General features: G+C 37.9%; 1 protein-coding gene across 1 annotated transcript in view; it reads left to right on the forward strand.

Moving 5' to 3' along the window:
- The window catches only part of LOC140244054 (integrin alpha-8-like), a 69,774-nt gene that overhangs the window by 10,100 nt on the left and 41,299 nt on the right, over positions 1-18,375 (forward strand). The gene's annotated exons all lie outside the window — the stretch shown is intronic.

Genomic DNA, 18,375 nt, shown 5'->3' on the forward strand with positions numbered 1-18,375 from the left:
TAGCCATGTGTGATATTGTTCGTTAGCTCACAACCATATCAGTCAGATTTGTGTGTTTATCTGTTTTAGTTTCAGTAAACGATACAACAGTGGACGAAATGGGTATTTTCTTGGTTGTAATTTGCCGAATTAGCAAAATATGAAGAAATTATGGTTGTGAAAAGCCCTTAGATGTTTTCCTATATTTTCTTTTTTTATGTGACATAGGCATCAAACAATATCTATAAAAGAGATGATTAACAAAACAGTATTTTTCAAATATAATCATCTTATTTTGTGTCATTTTCAATCTTTCACACAGTTGCCTATAATAACATTTGTTTATCGGATCGTTACTCTGCAAACTCAAAATTTTGATAATATGAAATATGAAATGGGATAACTATACATGTACCTATCCCAAACAATACTTCATTGGTGTCAAATACATTTCTTTATACTATTATGAATAGCGCCCCGTGTGATGACTTTGAGAAATTTTAACCATCTCAAACAATGAATAATTTTGACTTGCTTGTGATTTGTGGTAAATATGAAAATGATTGGTCCAAAATACTAGGGACAAAAATTATCAAAAAAAAAAATCGTGTTTTTTCGCATATTTCCTATGTATTTCTTTATATTTTGGTTAATAGCGCCCTCAGTGGGTGACCTTGAGAAAGTTCACATCTACGGTCATGTAGAATTTGAGTTGCTCTACCCATGTGACAAATAAGACGTTGAAACACAATATAGAAGTTCTATATAAGGGTACAATGTGCCCCCTCTCCCCCCCCCCCCCTTGACCTGGGAAGGCCGGGTCAAAATAGCTTGAGCTCTATAGGTTTAAAGTCCCTGCTTCATAGGAAAAAAGCAGCAAGACTAAGCGGACCTTTGCATGGTTTCTATCTCCTTTCCATTCCTTGAAACTCCGCAAAAAAAAAGAGGCCCTCCTGAAGTGAGATAAAGAGAGGAAGAATGGAGGATATCTTACTAAAGTCTTGTACAAGGGTGAATATAGTTTTTTTTTTTTTTTTTTTTTTTCAAGGAACAGGGTGCTGAACTCGACCCTCAAATATGTACAACTTAACACCGAGTGGGAATTTCCAAGTCCCGGGGATTCTTAAGCTGAGCCAAGAACGACATCTGGCAGTGGGGCCCCGAGTCTGCGATCTGTAGTCCCGAGCTCAGCTCATTTTGATTTGATTTCTGATTTATATTTCATTTCAACACTGTAAAAAAGCCTGCTATCAAATTGTCTGGCTAAGGTTATGTGTCTCCTTAATAAAGTAAATATGAGCGTAATGTCTCATCTTATATACTATATTACTCTTTCTGTCTTTTACCTTTCATATATATCAGTTACTTCATGTACTTAAAGCTTACAGCCTAATCTCATGTTTCGAAGAACTTTAGCCTTGAATCAATCATTCTATGATCGTTTCCGTGACATCCACTTTTCATAAATTCAATGAGGGAAGATCGTTCCAATGACGGGTGCATTGGAAAACATCAGAGAATGAGATCATAATACGCGCAGCACCGTGTTAAGCCCCGAGGTAAAGCCCCGAGGTTTTTTTATGAAAATGGTGGGATTGTTTTGTTGGCAGCTGAATCGATTATCTATAAAAGCTGACAATCGGAACAAAATAGATTGACGGGAAATTTCCAGCTTGATGGGGGATATTTGTTTCGTTTTAACGCACAGTAGGCAAAAAAGGAGTACCCATGCATCATGTGCCCATAGGGCCTCACAATTAGACGAGACTCTCTAAACGGGACATGCTTATTGTCAAGTTGTAACACGACTCTACTTAACAGAATATATAATATGATGAAAATGTCGTTCAGGAATCAACAGTTGAACAGGTTGTGACAGGTTGTGAAAGATAGCAGAAAAATTTGATGTCAGCGTAAAACTTGGACCCTTACGGGTTTATGCTCATACATTCAGCAAAAATCAGCAGCAGTCGAAACAGTTCTGCCTAGCAACATTGTTTTAATGCATTTTTGTAGCGCTTTATTTACGTCTAGTATCCTCATGATAATGAGCAGGCTAATCACCATTGTGAGGACCTAAATAATGCACAGTTTGTTAACAATGTCTCAAAGTACGCATTACAGCATACTATATGTATAGACAAGTGAAGCGAAATATTTTAAGGTAGGGCTGAGATGAGAAGCCAAATGGGAAGTGGGAAGGAAGACGAATGGAATACGATCGGAGAGGACAGAGAGTAGTGACATTTAGCATTGTTTATAGTAGCGACATTTCATGGCTTCAAGTGAAAGTGCATTAGTTTACATAGAAAATGGCCTTTGGATATTCTGTTTGAAGGAATACAAGCTGACAGAGAGTTGCTTGAGACGTAATCTCATCTTAAATTACACAGGTGACTTCTTCCTTACCACTATAAAAGAGAGTAAAGAACAATATTATTGTATAGTCAACGAAACATTCTTGTTCGACGCGTAAGTCGAGAATAACTTAATGAGGATGGGCTGATTTTGCTACAACACGTATTTCCCATTAACACTTGCCCGAGAATACTCGGGACTCGTCCTCAACGAGTTAAGTATACCGTGTTTGACTTAGAAATCAGCAACTCGTTTCAAAACTGTTCCAAAGAGAACTATGTTATGGAGTACAACGCGGTGTTACAGTTTTATAGGACATAATTTAAAAGAGAAACAGTTTTAGAAGTCGAGTCATTGTCCCAAGAACGGACTTTGGCACATTTTGAATCGCTACGACAAATGACGATTTTCCCGCATTGCGTTTGTATCTGTGACACGTGTGTCTGTGCAGCACGTAGTGTTTCAACTATGACAATGTTTATGTTTGATAGAGAGAGAGAGAGAGAGAGAGAGAGAGAGAGGGGGGGGGGGAGGGAGAGAGGGAGATGAAAGAAAGAAAAAACAAACTATTTCATATAAACTCATTCTCAACTTACACCCTGCCTTGATGAACTTCCAGGCAAGATACCAAATTTCAAAGATAACATTGCTTCTGTCATTTTCATTTGTTATTCCATAGTCGCCAATTTCATTCAGGGTGATGTCATCAACTTCAGGGTCCCACAGTATACAAACATCACTTATCCCTTCATTAATCTCTTCTGGAACATAATTGTTGATTTCATGAGAGGAAATAAAGAATTGTTTGAAAGTTGCTTTGTTTGTTTGTTTTTTACATTTGTTATCATCAAGCTGACCACATAATGACGTATCAGGTTTACATCTTCATTTCTACTGCTGGAATAACACAAAAGGCAGCATTGAATCGAAATCGATCGAAATAAAATCGCTCTCATTAGAATATGTTATTGGCAACATGGACGTCACTACTTCACCATGATTTATGCGTGCACATCATGTTTCCTGGGTACGCTCGTTTTGTGGCGATGTTGACGTGGTGTCTAGAATGGCCCTCGGCCTATGTTCAGTCCTATATTTGTTGTTGTTATTGTTGTTGAAATCCACCTTGGCTGGGTATCAAAGAATCTGATTTGATTTGATTGTTGTTATTTTTGTCGATTACACCATTCCAATTAAAAGGCGTTGTCGTTGACTGAAGTGCGTACGTGCTTGTGTTTATGTGACTCAGCAATTCGGTGGTGTATGTGTGTGTGTGTTTTTTTATCATTATTTTTATTTGGTTTCCTTGTGCTGTGTGTATTTTGTTTTGTTGAACTTGGCTGAAGGGAAGTTGCGGAACGCAGGGAGTTCTATGACTCGACAAAATTGTTGCTCAGTTGCCAACAAGCGCTGCGCAACCAGATCAAACCTGGTTCGTTCGTGTGATCAAAGTCAAGATTAACCCTTTCTGTGCCATTGACTTTGACGAGTGCGGATAACACCATGTGATTATCCGTGCCAATTAGCACGCAAAGCACACAGAGGGTTCACAAGAACAGAGCTTTAGACTATCCGTTTAAACCTTCTATAAGCCAAAAGACATAATTATGTCTAACCTCTTTCGTCTTAACGAGTCTGTTCATGATGAGGTAAACATTACTCAAATGCCAACATGTACAGACATGGGGCTGGTTCGTGTGAACGGCATGAATTTTTGCCAAAATCGCTTCTTATACCAAACTTAGTCATGAAAACAGGTGTCTGCCAGAGCAGGGCGGATGAAAACCTTGTCTAGATTTCTGATCCCGGTAGGTGAAAGGACACTGGTATGGGATTGGGGTTCAACTCTCGGCAAACTTCAGAGGGGTAAAATACATGAACGAAAACATGCGACCAGCAAGACCTGCAAAAAGAACGAAGTTTTTTTATGCCTCCGCCAACGAAGTGGCCGGAGGCATTATGTTTTCGGGTCGTCCGTCCGTCCGTACGTCCGTACGTCCGTACGTCCGTACGTCCGTCCGTCCCGTTTTGTTTTTGTCGATATCTCAAGAACCGTGTGGTGGTTTTGCATCAAACTTGGTATGAGGGTATATCCTTGGGGGATGATACTTTGTGTGGATTTTAGGGTCACAGGGTCAAAGGTCAAAGGTCACAGGTTATTTTGTGAAAAAAAAAATTGAAATTTCATGTTTTTCTCCATATCTCGCAAATGGTTCAAGGTATCTTCATGGAACTTAGTATATATGCTTGTACCGATGGGCAGTGATTATCTAGGGAAGTTGGGGTCATGGGTCAAAGGTCAGGGGTCAAAGGTCAAGGTCAACTCCTGAAAATATAACTACTTTCCTTATATTTATGCAGTGCCTGAAGGATTTTTTTAAAACTTGATGTATGCATGTATAACCCAATATATATTCTGTGGGAAGTTTCTTGCCAAAAGGTCAAAGGTCAAGTGAAAGTGCTAAATTGCACTTTTTCCTCCATATCTCAAAAATAACTCAAGGTATTGTCATGAAACTTACATATTTATGCATGTTCTACCTAACAGTGATTCTCTTTGGAACTGTGGGGTCAAAGGTCAAAGGCCAGGTTTCGATAATACTATTTTACCATTTGATACTGAAATTATACTTTTTCTCAATACCTTGAAAATTACTCAATGCATAAACTTGTAAAAGGGTCAAAAGTCAAGTGAAAATCATCAGTTCCCCCAAATACCTGCACTCTGACGTTTTAATCATTCATCCAATTGAACCTAGTTCTAGGAAAGTGAACATTCAGCACATTTGTTTCAAACCTGTCATTTTAATATTTTGCCAATTGTGTGAAACTGTCATCACACATTGTCAAGACATTGTACTATAGACCTATTAGGAGAACCATGTATTATGGCGGAGGCATACACCAGTCGCCGTAGCGACATTTCTAGTTGTTTTTTTTTTTAAATGCAGTTTTGGAGTCATTCCGCGGACACGTACAACGTACAAGCTCCGCGTATATCACATGCATATGGAATGGGTAAGCACCTTGCTGTATACCAATCCGCTATCAGGCTGAGAGCAGCTGTACAGGACGGAAAAGTCGTGGCACATAATCATGATAATAAATGTGCGCCCTTAAAAGCAGACCGAATCGAAATGTTATGATGTCAGTCTGCATAACTTGCGTTATCATACTCGACAGCTTCCCACTTTGTTTTGTCATAAGTACAGACAAACACTACAGTATCAGCACAATCCAGTTGTCACTATCCCATGAATAAATGATTGCTCTAGAGTTGTAAAGGAAACAGATCGAGAGAATTTTGTTTATGAAATTCGATTGTTGGGGATGATCCTTGAAAGTGTGTTTGAGTTTGGCATGTTTCGGTTTTGATGAGATTACCCTAACAGAAAGCACACTCATCGGAGGAAAAAAAAAAAGAAAGAAAGAAGAAAAGAATAAACTACAGAAGTGACGACCAAAAGAAGGGAAAAGATATATATAATAGTATTTATAGGGCCTATAATAAATGAAGAGCTATGCTCAGATTAAAAGCGATGAATATTATAATGGTGATAGTAACAAAAATAATGATAATTGAATGATGATGATTACATAACGATGATAGTGATAATATATGGATAATAGTAAAACGTTTATAATAACAAGGGACATTATCTTAATAATTGCAACAATAATTAATCATCATCATTATTTTGCTCATTCATGGTTATTCAACATCAATCTGCAGTATTTCTTGCATTCTGAACTTAGGTGTAGAACCTTACTCCTCCATTAACAGTAGTGTCTACGAACTATACCCCGGTGAACAAGTGATTAGGTGCCTACTAAAAAGTCCAATGTAATAAGTCGTGATGTGAACAAAGCCTGTACTTAATTTCCTTACTGAATAAAGCCCCCGTTGTCCTAATCGTTCTAAAATTCCAGACTCTGGTTATGATTATCATTCCCAATGTAATGATGGGCATGTGATACCTCCCCCCCCCCCCCATGACTGTCACGAAAATTTTGCCTCATTGAATCCTAAATCCGGATACAGACCGAGTCCTGTGTCTTCAGAGTGCAGTATTATGCTATAAGCACTCACCCTGTGTGTGTGTTTATGTGTGTGTTTCGTGTGTGCGTGTCACACTCGCGATTCCTGTTCTTCTTATGAAAAAAACATATAACAGATGGCATAATCTATAATCTCCACGGTATATGACTAAAGGAAGTTATGTTCTTGGAGCCATGCAGACAAAAGAATTTTGTGGAATATGAGTTGATGTATTACCAGGCTGTCAATATCTCACTTTATACCGCACAGTCATTAGGGAGCAGCCGGTAAATCGAAGCTCACCCCCATTAGGCCCGATGTCTTGAGTCAGGGTTCATCATACTCCCCATGTCCCCAGGTCTTCTATCCGTTATCTATATTTCAAAGAGAAGATATTGACCATGACATCTCGGTATATCATAAGCAGATGGGTTATATACGTTCGATGATTTCTTTCTGCATTTAAATTATTTTTTTGCCTTCATCTCCCCTTGTGAAAATCACAGTATATAGCGTGTTACAAAGAATCATGACAAAGAGAGGTACTGCGGGGGTAATGGGAAAATAATGAAAGCGGATGAAAAAGAATAAAAAAATCGCCAGTGATATCACAAACCATCCCTGTTGTCAAAAATGGGGGAAAAAGTCTATTTTTACTGCACACGATGACATTTGGAGGATTTCACTGTAAATAGATAAAGAATCACGCAAACAAACAATAAAACATAGTAGAGATTTACAGGCACTATTGACTTAATAACCGCAGACTATTTTTGCATGCAGTAGGCCTATACACCCAATCAAGGCCATCGGTGGGCAAAGTCGTTTATTTAGAATCTGGTCATTAAATAATTACGGGTAAAATATCAAAGTCAACATCAAAACACTATTGAGTCACATATTCCACGTCATATGAAACACTAACGTCCAAAATTATTACGTTTAACTTTATAACTTTATAAAGTTTTCTCGAGGCGTCATCACAGTTATTCAGCTTCAAAAAAAAAAAAAAAACAACAACACCAACACACACACACACACACACACACAAAACGTCACACTGATGAAAATACGAAGAGACAACACTTTTCACGGAATTCTAGATTGTAATTATCAGGAAAGTGATGTAATATGACTAAATCTTCATATATGACTTCCCGTATAACGCATCTATAATAGTACATGTCATGTATTCTGATTTTTCTCTTCCATTAAATATTTCAGGCGTACTCTGATCAACTCTTTAAACATTCCCATAGAAAATGTCATGCTCTTCCATAGTTTCAAACAATAAATGCAAAGGAGCATTAGGTATACGTGACCCAATGGTTAAGGGCTACGAGTTTAAGAGAGACCCATCTTCAAAGAAAATATTTTATTCACATAATACCAGATGACTTGTGCAGTTCTGGTTTCTGTTCTATTGTCCATCCAATACGGTTTCATTCACAAGTGCTTTCATTAAATACAATTAAAGGTGTTGAATTCTCCACCAAACGCCTACCAGGGTCACCACTATGTGTCCTACAGAATAACACTTCAACCATGATTTTTTTTTTTTTTTTTAAGATAATCAACGTCTTAGAGGTCCACGTGTTATAATAACATGATGGGTGATGACCATACTTTGTGAAAAAGGAAATCTATTATGAAGACAGCGTATTGTTTCACCTGAACCCATACGTTTATCCTGTTCTAAGAGGACGTAACAAGGAAAACATCAATATCCATTACATTACAATCGGTGTGGTCAAAGGTTGCATGAATTAAACCGATATTTCTCCTCACTCTTCGTGAATTACATCTCTTTAAAGGGGCATATACAAGCTAAGTTAAAAGTAAGTCTGAAAAAGACGTACGATTTTTTTTAAGCAGATCAGTGAAAATTTTGATCAAAATCGGATAAAAGAATTAGAAGATAGGAAATTATGCAGTTTCAATACTTTTTTTGGGGGGGGGGGTGGGGGGCAAAACAAGTCTCGAACAGTTGTGACAGTGCATCACAAAACCAACAAAAAGTCGCACCCCTTGATTTTACGGGAGGGCTCAGAAAATGTGAAATGGGTCAACCCAGTCAATCTTGAGTTTTTCATATTTTCTGAAAGAGCTATCCTTCTTCTACATTATTCTTTAGTTTGGGATCATATCATGAATGGGAAAGTGTGTTTTCAGCAGTTTTCTACAAACCTTTTTTTTGGGGGGGGGGGGTAGAATGATCAGGTATGTCTTAGAGACCCCTTTTTATTTCTTGAAATCCTTTGCACACTCTTCACTTTCAAGTCTAAAAACGTTTAAAAGGATAATGCTACTGCTTTGAAAGTTGGCATTAATCATGGACAGAATATGTTAATAAAACATGCTCGATTTCAGCTTAATCTGATAATCTCTTCATTGTTTTTGCTACGGTGTTTTACATCCTGTGTTTTGTCGCTTTCATTGCACAGCGAGCGTGGCTTGGTTAAGAATAGACCCTGTACTTTAGAGCCTCTTTTCTCAGTTCACACTTATCCAGAGTGTGTGCTTTCTTTCCAGTATTTAGATAGGTTAGGGGAGTCCACTTGAATTGAGTTATACATCATTTTAAAGCTTAAAGTCTGCTCTTTCAGAATTGAGCTAAATCTGAGCTAATTATGTCTTCACCTCACAATTTTTCGTTGATCATTTTCAAAAATCGACGAGAATTCAATGTTTCTACCATGAATTTGTAAGACATTATATTGTTCCTGGATTAAGAAAACAAAATGATGAATATGTTTGATGAAAAAAAAATGGACATTTCGAGATTTTGTGTACAAACTATTTATGGAAAGTTGTGGGGAAATTACATCATCAACAGACTCTTTTGCACATACTTTTGACTGTTGGGGGAAGTGTTTTGTAAAAATGAGCTGATCGAAGTTCACGATTTCGTAACTTCCTTAATTCTTATCGGATTTTCATCAAATTTACACCGCTGTATATATTATAAGATTTTAGTGCTTCTTATCAAATGTCCTTTGAATAGGCACAGAATTTCCCTGAGGCCAGGCACTTTCGACCGCATCCTCCGATGGCTTGGAATCGGTCCAACAGCCCCCTTCAGGTGCGGTGGAAGTTTCGCATCCTGGGTATACGATGTGGACAAAATTTAAGATATACCTGATTTCCTCTTTTTCTGAGAAATGTGTAATTTGCCGACAGGTATACAGCCCATGAGTTCGACAATAAGCAAACAAGGCCCACGAGACCGACACAGTATCCGTCGAACTCGTGGGCTGTTTTTAGTACCTAGTGTCGAACTCATGGGTCCTATTTGCCAAGTGTCAAACTGATGGGCTGTATGACTCATGGACCTTTTCTCAATGTCGAACTCGTGGGCTGTATGACTCGTGGGTGTCGGTCTCGTGGGATGACCCCGCTCCGGGTTGGTACCAATCAGCAGAAAATCAGTCCGTTTTCCCTGTAAAGTAGTAGCTCAAGTCGAAAAGGGACACGCACATGCAACAACAACAACAGCAGCAGGAACAACAACAACAACAACAATAACAACCACCAACCATGCAACCAACAACAACAATAACAACAACAACAAATGGCATGAGTTGGCAGAAAGAGAAAAATGATGAGACGGGAAACAATACTTTCCCACAATATGCCAATAACTTCAGCCATTTCGGTATTATGTTATTGCAGCAACAGGCAGCTGCTTAGGTGTATGATTATCATCATTATGGCTTGCAACCCCGAGCCGCTCTTCTACCTATTCGGTACCTTTTTGTTAACTGCGTTGTATAGACATAATATATTACCTTCACCTGTAAATCGATTATCGAGATTCGATCGTCGGAAAAAAAAACAACAACCCACAATTATAATCATAGTTAGTGTAATCGTATGCTTAAAATACAAAAAAAAATAACAACAGCAACAACAACAACCCACATTCAGTTCCTATGTCTGCTCTCACGGATGTGACGCGGATTTGACCAGTTTACCAAGGAGGTGTGTGATACCTCTTTGAGTACACTTGAGTTTCAGTTGTCTGGGTTTATATCGCGAGAAGATTGGCAAGCGCCTATTTCTCTCACCTGATTCATCATTTGATAGTAAGCGCACTTTATACCCACCCCGAAGTGTCTACAGTGCAGTGACTTGAGAAATCGATGCTTCGGGGTATTCATCACAAGTAATTGCACTATTTTGGGAAAAACATAAATTATGTTACTGCTATTTAATGGCATAAGATTTCAAACCCAACTTTCGATTTTCATATTTACACAATACAATGGCCTTTTCTATCAAATTGCAAATTAAAGTCCTTGTTCGTGGAAACAGATTATAACGTTGAACGACTCGTTATATCACTCCGTAGTACGTACTACTAGTATTGAACAGAGGGCGCATCCGGGCAATTACAGGGCAATTTACCCCTCGGCTAAATACTGGTTAGTGGTAAAGTTAAAGGAAAGATTAGGGTTAGGTTTAGGGTTAGGAGTTTGGGTTAGGGTTAGGATTAGGTTCAGGATTAGGATTAGGGCCAGGGGAAAGGTCCGGGGTAATTGCCCAGGGGGTAATTTCCCTAAACCCATGGGATAATCAGGATGATAAAAAGGTTATCTCGAGCTATACATATACAAACAAAGAGTTAACCAATTCTGTGAATGTAAAAGATTAATGCGACAGCACTTTACTTACTAAAGCTTCAATCTAGGATTACGCTGGGACCGATTTTACGTGGTCTTCGGAAGCTCTTGGCTGATTAGGAGCGAGCTACCAAGGGTTTTAACCCCATCTGTGCCAGGGTCTTCGATGGACAGTGTGCGTACAACCAGGGAGGTGAGAAGAAACCTCCCTGGTACAATACTATGAGCTTTCTGTGCTAATTGGCAGTCAAAGCACAAAAATTGTTAAATCCCCTCCGTTGGACTAAATGATGAGGATTTCAAAGTGAATTGATTATACAACACAACAATTGCAGCAACAAGGAACTCCAACCACAGACCTCAAGAATGAGCGTCCATGATCTTATCCATTACGTCACAAAAGCCTCTGAAAGACTCTTAAAGGCATAATCTACCATTTGCAGAAGAAACAAAAACCCAGCATTAGTACTTTAAAATAATTCTGAAATGTGAGTTAGGAATAGAAACAACCACTGTAAAAATTTGAATCCGTATAATCGATTTTAAATTTTGTTAAATACACAAAACGTGAACAATAGTTGAAATAAAAATGTTTCCAGACTAAACCATCTACAGTTACGGTTTAATGAGAAAAATACTGATATCTCCTTATATTTTAGTCTTTATTGCAAAAAATGGATGTGGTAGGATGTTTTGTGATACAACAGACCTACACATATGCATGAAATGTGATATCTTGAACATGTTTTAAATCACTGCTCCCAAAGGTAAACAGGACCTTTAAAGAGTGAATAGATTCAGAAAAGGGGACAAAAAAATCATAGGTATGTGGATTACAACGAAGAGCGTGATCATAACTCAAATGTTCTGCACATGCACATGTACACATGCAGCGGGGGTTGCTAGTAAGTGAAGAGCCAATCAAATTTAGATGCATGCACAAATACGTGCAATATCAAGGAAAAGTTAGTAGCTAGGTCACGACCACCTCATACTTGGTTCTTTGTCACCCGGATGTGGCCTCGTGCCAAACAGTTCCGGGGCACGACAATAATTAGTATACGGCTATCAGCGACCGCATCTTTTTGGTCTTGTTTTGATGTAGGTATTATTTCATGTCAGCACTTAAATATAAACATAAGACTGTTTTCTTTACGTTATTATTTATTTTTGTGAGGATGGGGTTCTTGGGAAAATTTCCTAACATAAAAAAAAATGTATCGTCGTAGTTTTTGTGTGTGTGTGTGTGTGTGTGTGTGTTCTTTGTTTTTGTTTATCTCTGTCTTTTTCCTGTCTTTGTTTCTTCGAATTCATTCTATTTTGATATTTGTTGTCCTATTTTTTTAAATTCTAATTCAATTTCTCGCCTTAGTCTCCCGTTTTCTGTTCTTCTGCTTTTTTCCTTCTTACCTTCTTTCTCTTTTCTTTCTTTTCCTTCTCCTTGTTCTTCGCAACATCTCAACTTCTTTCAATTCCATCCCCCTTGCGCTTAATTTTCACCGCCTTACGTACTCTTTTCTGCTCGTTTAGACCATTCATCAATCACCGCGACAGCTCTATGATGAAAGCTCTGTTATCACAGAATTAATTCGTCGAGATGCAATCTCCGCAAGTCAACGAGCTTCAGCTCGGATTAGCATCAGTTTCCAAAAGTAAACCTACGGGTTATTGTGTTTTTTAACCCTGACATTACCGCGGGCAGCTATGAGTCCTGGTATGTCAATAGAATTTTGAAAGTCGTGGCCAAGTTAGGGTTGACTGACCGTGATACAAAGTCATTTTCTCTCTCTCTCTCTCTCTCTCCATTCTCTCTAACTTCTCAAGGGAGCAATTGTAACGTTTTTGAAAGTTAACCTCAGCTCGGACTGACGGTAACGAATCGTGTCACATATCCCGCTGGCTCCATTGCCTTGAAGATGCTCTTTCAATGAGGACTTTTTCCTGGTCCTGGCTGTAACCATCGTAACAATTTGAATGCCAAGAGGGATACGTCCGATTTGATTCATTGAGGGTATACATTGAATCAGGAGAGTAAAGTGAACAAGTTTCGTGCGTGCCTTTTGTGATAAGTCCCCACTCAGGAGCTTCACAAAGGAACTACTATTCGACTTCAATTTCATACGTTTACTTTCTATCAAAGTGGCCACTTTTTGGAGCAATAATGTCATTCTGTGGTTGGGAGAGAAACCAGCTTTGCTTTGTTTTGTTTTCCATTCACCTTTTCTCGCTCAAGGTCGCACGTGCGATTGGTACACAGCGCGCGGTCCCACTTCGAAATGAAAAATGAGGAAATGTGATATTCTGCTTTATCCTGCCACAGAGTGCAATTGGCAATGACAAACGTCAAATTGTGTCAATTCCTGCCAAAATCAAACCAAACTTTGCGCTCTCCAACTTGATGTGAGTCATCAAGGCCTGCGTGCCAGTCTTTGGTGACTATTATACAGTGTACCCAAAATGATTAAAGCCAGAGCACAAATATACGGAAGGGCAGCCATCTATAAGTTAAAAAAAATCCACTCCTAAGTTCAAGTTGACGGTGATTGATAGAGTACGATCGACCTCAATGGTGAGTAATGCATAGTTCCATATGAATAAAAGTTTGGGATTAGAATTTAGGTATGGAATTCGAAAGTTGCACTTGTTTTTCATACCAATGATGAACGAGAAACAAAGTTGGTAGCAATGGGGAACAGATCAATGTTTAGCAAAAGCAAATTTAAGATGTCAAAACGTCGACTCGCATAGTTTTGTGCAGGGTGGAAAACAAATTGTTGTTTAAAAAAGGAAAACGTTTGTGCTATAAGAGAGAACACGATCAGATAGGCGCTCAAGGTCCATCCAGACTGTAATCCGTCTCTGGAATCATGCTGTATTAAATATGTCCTTTGTTTGTTCAATATTTCATGTGTGTTATCGATTTTTAGGTACATAAATTTCATTTCAAATGTCAACTTCAAAATGGCTTTTGTTTGCTATGGCCCGATCGTTCCACTAAGATTTAAAGTGGATTGCTACGGTTGTTTTAATTTTGGACCACGTACTCAGGGTATTTCTTCTTTGTGGGGGCACCAAAGTATCAGATTTCAATAGGAAGAAAAAATATAATTATATATATATATATATATATATATATATATATATATATATATATATAAGTCTGGAAGAAGACGAAGAAAGGGAAGACGGCTTTCTTTATCAGGGATAGCCTACACAATTTTTTTTTTTATCATCTTATTCGCAATACCACAGCATCAATTCATCACATTTTGACGAGAGCGTTGACGTCTGTTTGCATGCCGAAGAACTCCAACCTTGTATATTTTGTGTTTCTGTGAATCATACTGCTATTTGTCATTCTATTTTGCCTTTCCATTTATATCATTATTTGTCATTCTATTTTTGTATAATCGAGCGCAACTGCAAAGAAGTTAGCAAAATGAGTGTGCCTACCCTGTATTTTTTTAAAGAAAAAAATGAATAAATAAATAAATATGCAGTCAATTTCAAGTAGGGCCTTCTTATTTCTACGTGTTGTACACACCGTCTGTGTCATGCTAAAACCAAGAGGTTGTCACGTTTAACATCTGTCAAGGTCAGGAAGGTCAATATGGATTTATTTGAAGAATATAAATCTACGGTAGCTTGTATTCGCAAAGATGACTTGGGTACCACTATCCTGAGCGCAGGTGAGATAATTCAATTCATTTCAATTCAATTCAATTCAATTCAATTCAATTCAATTCAATTCAATTCAATTCAATTCAATTCAATTCAATTCAATCCAATTCAATCCAATTCAATCCAATTCAATCCAATTCAATCCAATTCACTTCAATTTACTTCAATTCAGTTCAATCTAGTTCAATTTAATTCAATTCAATTTATTTCATTTTCTTTTTCCACAGAATATAATAGATTAAAAAAATCACAAATGATCTTGAGTACATACGAGTACATGCAAATCAGAAGTAATTAAGAATAACTTGTAATAGCAGTTGAACTTTAAAGACATGATAGGTCTAGAGAGTATTAAGGCCTACATGATCAACTCACATTACAACTACGGCTGCTCATATAATCAAAGCGGATCAAGGCGGTATTTCCTTAATACTTCATGCATGTTTCCATAAAGAAATTTCATGTAAAACGTCTATTCAATTTTTACTATTTTGTGTTTTCTTCCAAGATCATAATAAGAAAAATACAATGATCTTGAGTACGCAATGATTGACTGTAAGATGAAAAGTAGAGGTAATAAACGAATAATTATTGAAAGCATGTAGTTCCAAACCAAACTTGTTATACATTATCTGTATTCTACAAAAAAAAAAAAATGGGGGTCCACTGCAAATTTTGTCCATGTTCAGGAGAAGCACAAAATGACATAAGGAGTGGCCAAACTTTCGTCTCGAATAAGATTGATCTCGACTACTTTGGATATGACTTAAATAGTTTTGCATTGTTAAGGATAGTGATTGATTGATGTAAATGATGGCATGCACAATTCACCTCACATATAGTTGTGTATATAGCTTTATGTGGTTTGAACTTTTGACATATCGCGCTATAACAGACCTACTCTTGGCGGCGTAATAACGATTCCAGACACAAGTCGACCTCCAGTACCCTATCCAATCCGATGTCGAGTCACGTTCAGAAAAACATCGATGGTATTTATAAATTGTGAAGTTTAATATAAAAAGCTCGCAAAGAAAAGTCAGTTTTATAAAACAACTTTCGTGCAGCATCCATGAAGCCGGGAATTTAGTACTATTTTGACTGCTGCACGGTGCAACCACGGGTCGAAACAGGGCCAATTCATGATTATGAGCAGCATTTTCGTATTTCATTTATATAATATTTTATGCAACCTACTACTGAGCCAGCGGGAAATACATAGCAGACGGTTCGTTGCAATAAAAGTTCGTTTCTCTCCGTACAAAAGTGCGAAAAAGCTATGTAAGATTGTAAATAGGTCTCTTGTGTATTGCGAATCAAACGTGCGTCAAACAAGTGACTTTTATTTTATAAGTTGTTTGTTTCTTTGGGTTTTTCTTTTCCGCCAGTTGTGGCAATCTGTCATGCTGTCGTCTGCATGCTCTTAGGCTGCATGACTCTAGTATTGTTCATCAGAATTCGAACTTCTGGAGATATTATGGCGGTTTTTGTGTTGTTGTTGTTGCTATTGTTGTTAATAGTGGCACTGCTGCTTTTATTCCGTCACGTGCTTGATTCCAGCATAATGTTCACTTTAAGAGGTTATGTAACGAGACATAATGGTGCCGCGGTGCTGTTCGTTATTCCGAAGGCTCGTTACTCCGATACACACAAATTTACTATACCAAGATGTTTGTTAATCCGAAAAATTGAATAATTAAGGTTTACTGATTCGAAACGAAATTGAAGTGCGTTCTATCGAATCTTCGGAATAATGAATCTTATTATTTTCGCTTTCGAATAACGATCCGTCTTTTCATTTTCTGATTAACGAGCCTTCGGAATAAGATATCCCTTTCTTCATTTTCGGATTAGCGAACCATCAGAATAACGAACCTTGTTTCATTTTCAGATGAACGAACCTTCAGAATAACGAACTGTAACCATAGTGCTGACAGTTCGAGCGTTTTCCATAAACACCTGCTCTTTGTCAACACTTTTCAAAGGGGATGAGACTTGCTGAATTGTCGTGCTTGAGCTTGTGGTAGAAATGCCATCACTAGTTCATATATACCGAGACACTCTGTCGCCCCTCATTGACCGAAATGTATCATCAAGTACAGTGATAAGATATAAAGACAGTAGTGTTGATAATAAATGAAACACACAGAAATGAGTAAGTGATAGCACAATGCTTTAACACGGACGTCATACCAGCACAAAGAGTGAAAATCCAGCCCACCAAGCAGTAACGTGAGTCGGGCAAGAACTTAAGATCACATGTCTCCTCTTCTTACACTATTGCCCCTGACTTCTTTAGCAGTCGATTTCATTTGCAGTTATTTTTTCTTCAGCGATATATCATCAAAACCATTGCACACTGTGCATTGGATAAGGCTCTATAATTTCAGCAGGAAACAATAACAGTCACAGCTGCACTATTTGCACAGTACACAGTAGACACTAAGTTGCTGCATAGTCAGATCATGTTATGACATTATTCATACTTTTCATAACCATACACGCTATTATAAAAACACGTCTTTCTTCGCTAAGAGTGCAGTCTGTGGAGGGTTCGACGATTTTGTTGTGTAAACTTATGATATAATATTTTAATGGATATCTTATGACTGCGGCAAGGTAAGGAAAGAGAAATTCTCTCCGATTTCTCCTTTGCATAGGTTGATGCATATTTACCACTACATTTCTCTGTCATGTCTGTATGTTTGCAAAGTCATTAACTTCATTTGTATATTTTTTATGACGTAATATAAAAAAACCCAAACAATTGTCGCAAATAACTCTAAACCTTTGAATATGATTCTATGGACTCTCTGTTATAATAGACGTACATGAGCTCTAATACACAAGGAGTCACTATGCCTTACAACCTCTCGTCCAGTTTCAAGTTAAGGCGTTACCTCATAATCTCACACCCAGGGTAAAATCTTGATACTTGCAAGAGCAAATCTAGTGCTCTTGACATTGTCAGTTAATGGTTTTGCGCGTGCGATCCTCAGGGTATAGTGCAATATGACGTTAATCCCATGAACCTTGCGTATATACATTATACAGACTCGTTAATGTATTGCATGGTATACAATGATCGTGTCCACTGGTTTTCGCTCCAAGGAGCTAAATATAAGTACGAAGGGAATATCAAGGCACTAAACACAAACTCTTGCAATGGTGTTGATGACAATTCTTGCAGCCTTACAAATCGCAAAGAACTTAAACTCAATATCGAATAGTTGATTTGCGTCTCTTAAACATTTCCCTCCCTACGGATTCCTGATGTGCCTGATGCAGTTCATGGTATATAGTTCATGGTGAATGTGGCTCATTCTATTTTCATTTGTGCACTTAGCATACTCCCCTATGGTTCACGGTTGTACACATCTTCATTGATATAGTATGTTGCTATCAACAATGATCAACTTGTATACATGTCTTCACCATAGCTGCTCTGTATGATGAACGCTTATTTTGCCCGTACCATACTTTCCGTTTCGGCGTATTCAAAGTAAGATATGTCAAGAGCTACTAAAAGGGTTTTATGATTACGTGTGCCACTTTCATGCGCAATTATGGTATATGGCAATCTCTGTAATTAGACGTCCTTCTACTCAGTACCAAATTGATTATATCAATAAAGTTGTGTTAACGATTTTCTCTTTACAAAGTACCGGTACTACATGTACAATGCACAGAATATTG

Source organism: Diadema setosum, chromosome 20 (genome assembly GCF_964275005.1).
Source record: "Diadema setosum chromosome 20, eeDiaSeto1, whole genome shotgun sequence".
In the NCBI taxonomy this organism is placed as follows: Eukaryota; Metazoa; Echinodermata; class Echinoidea; order Diadematoida; family Diadematidae; genus Diadema; species Diadema setosum.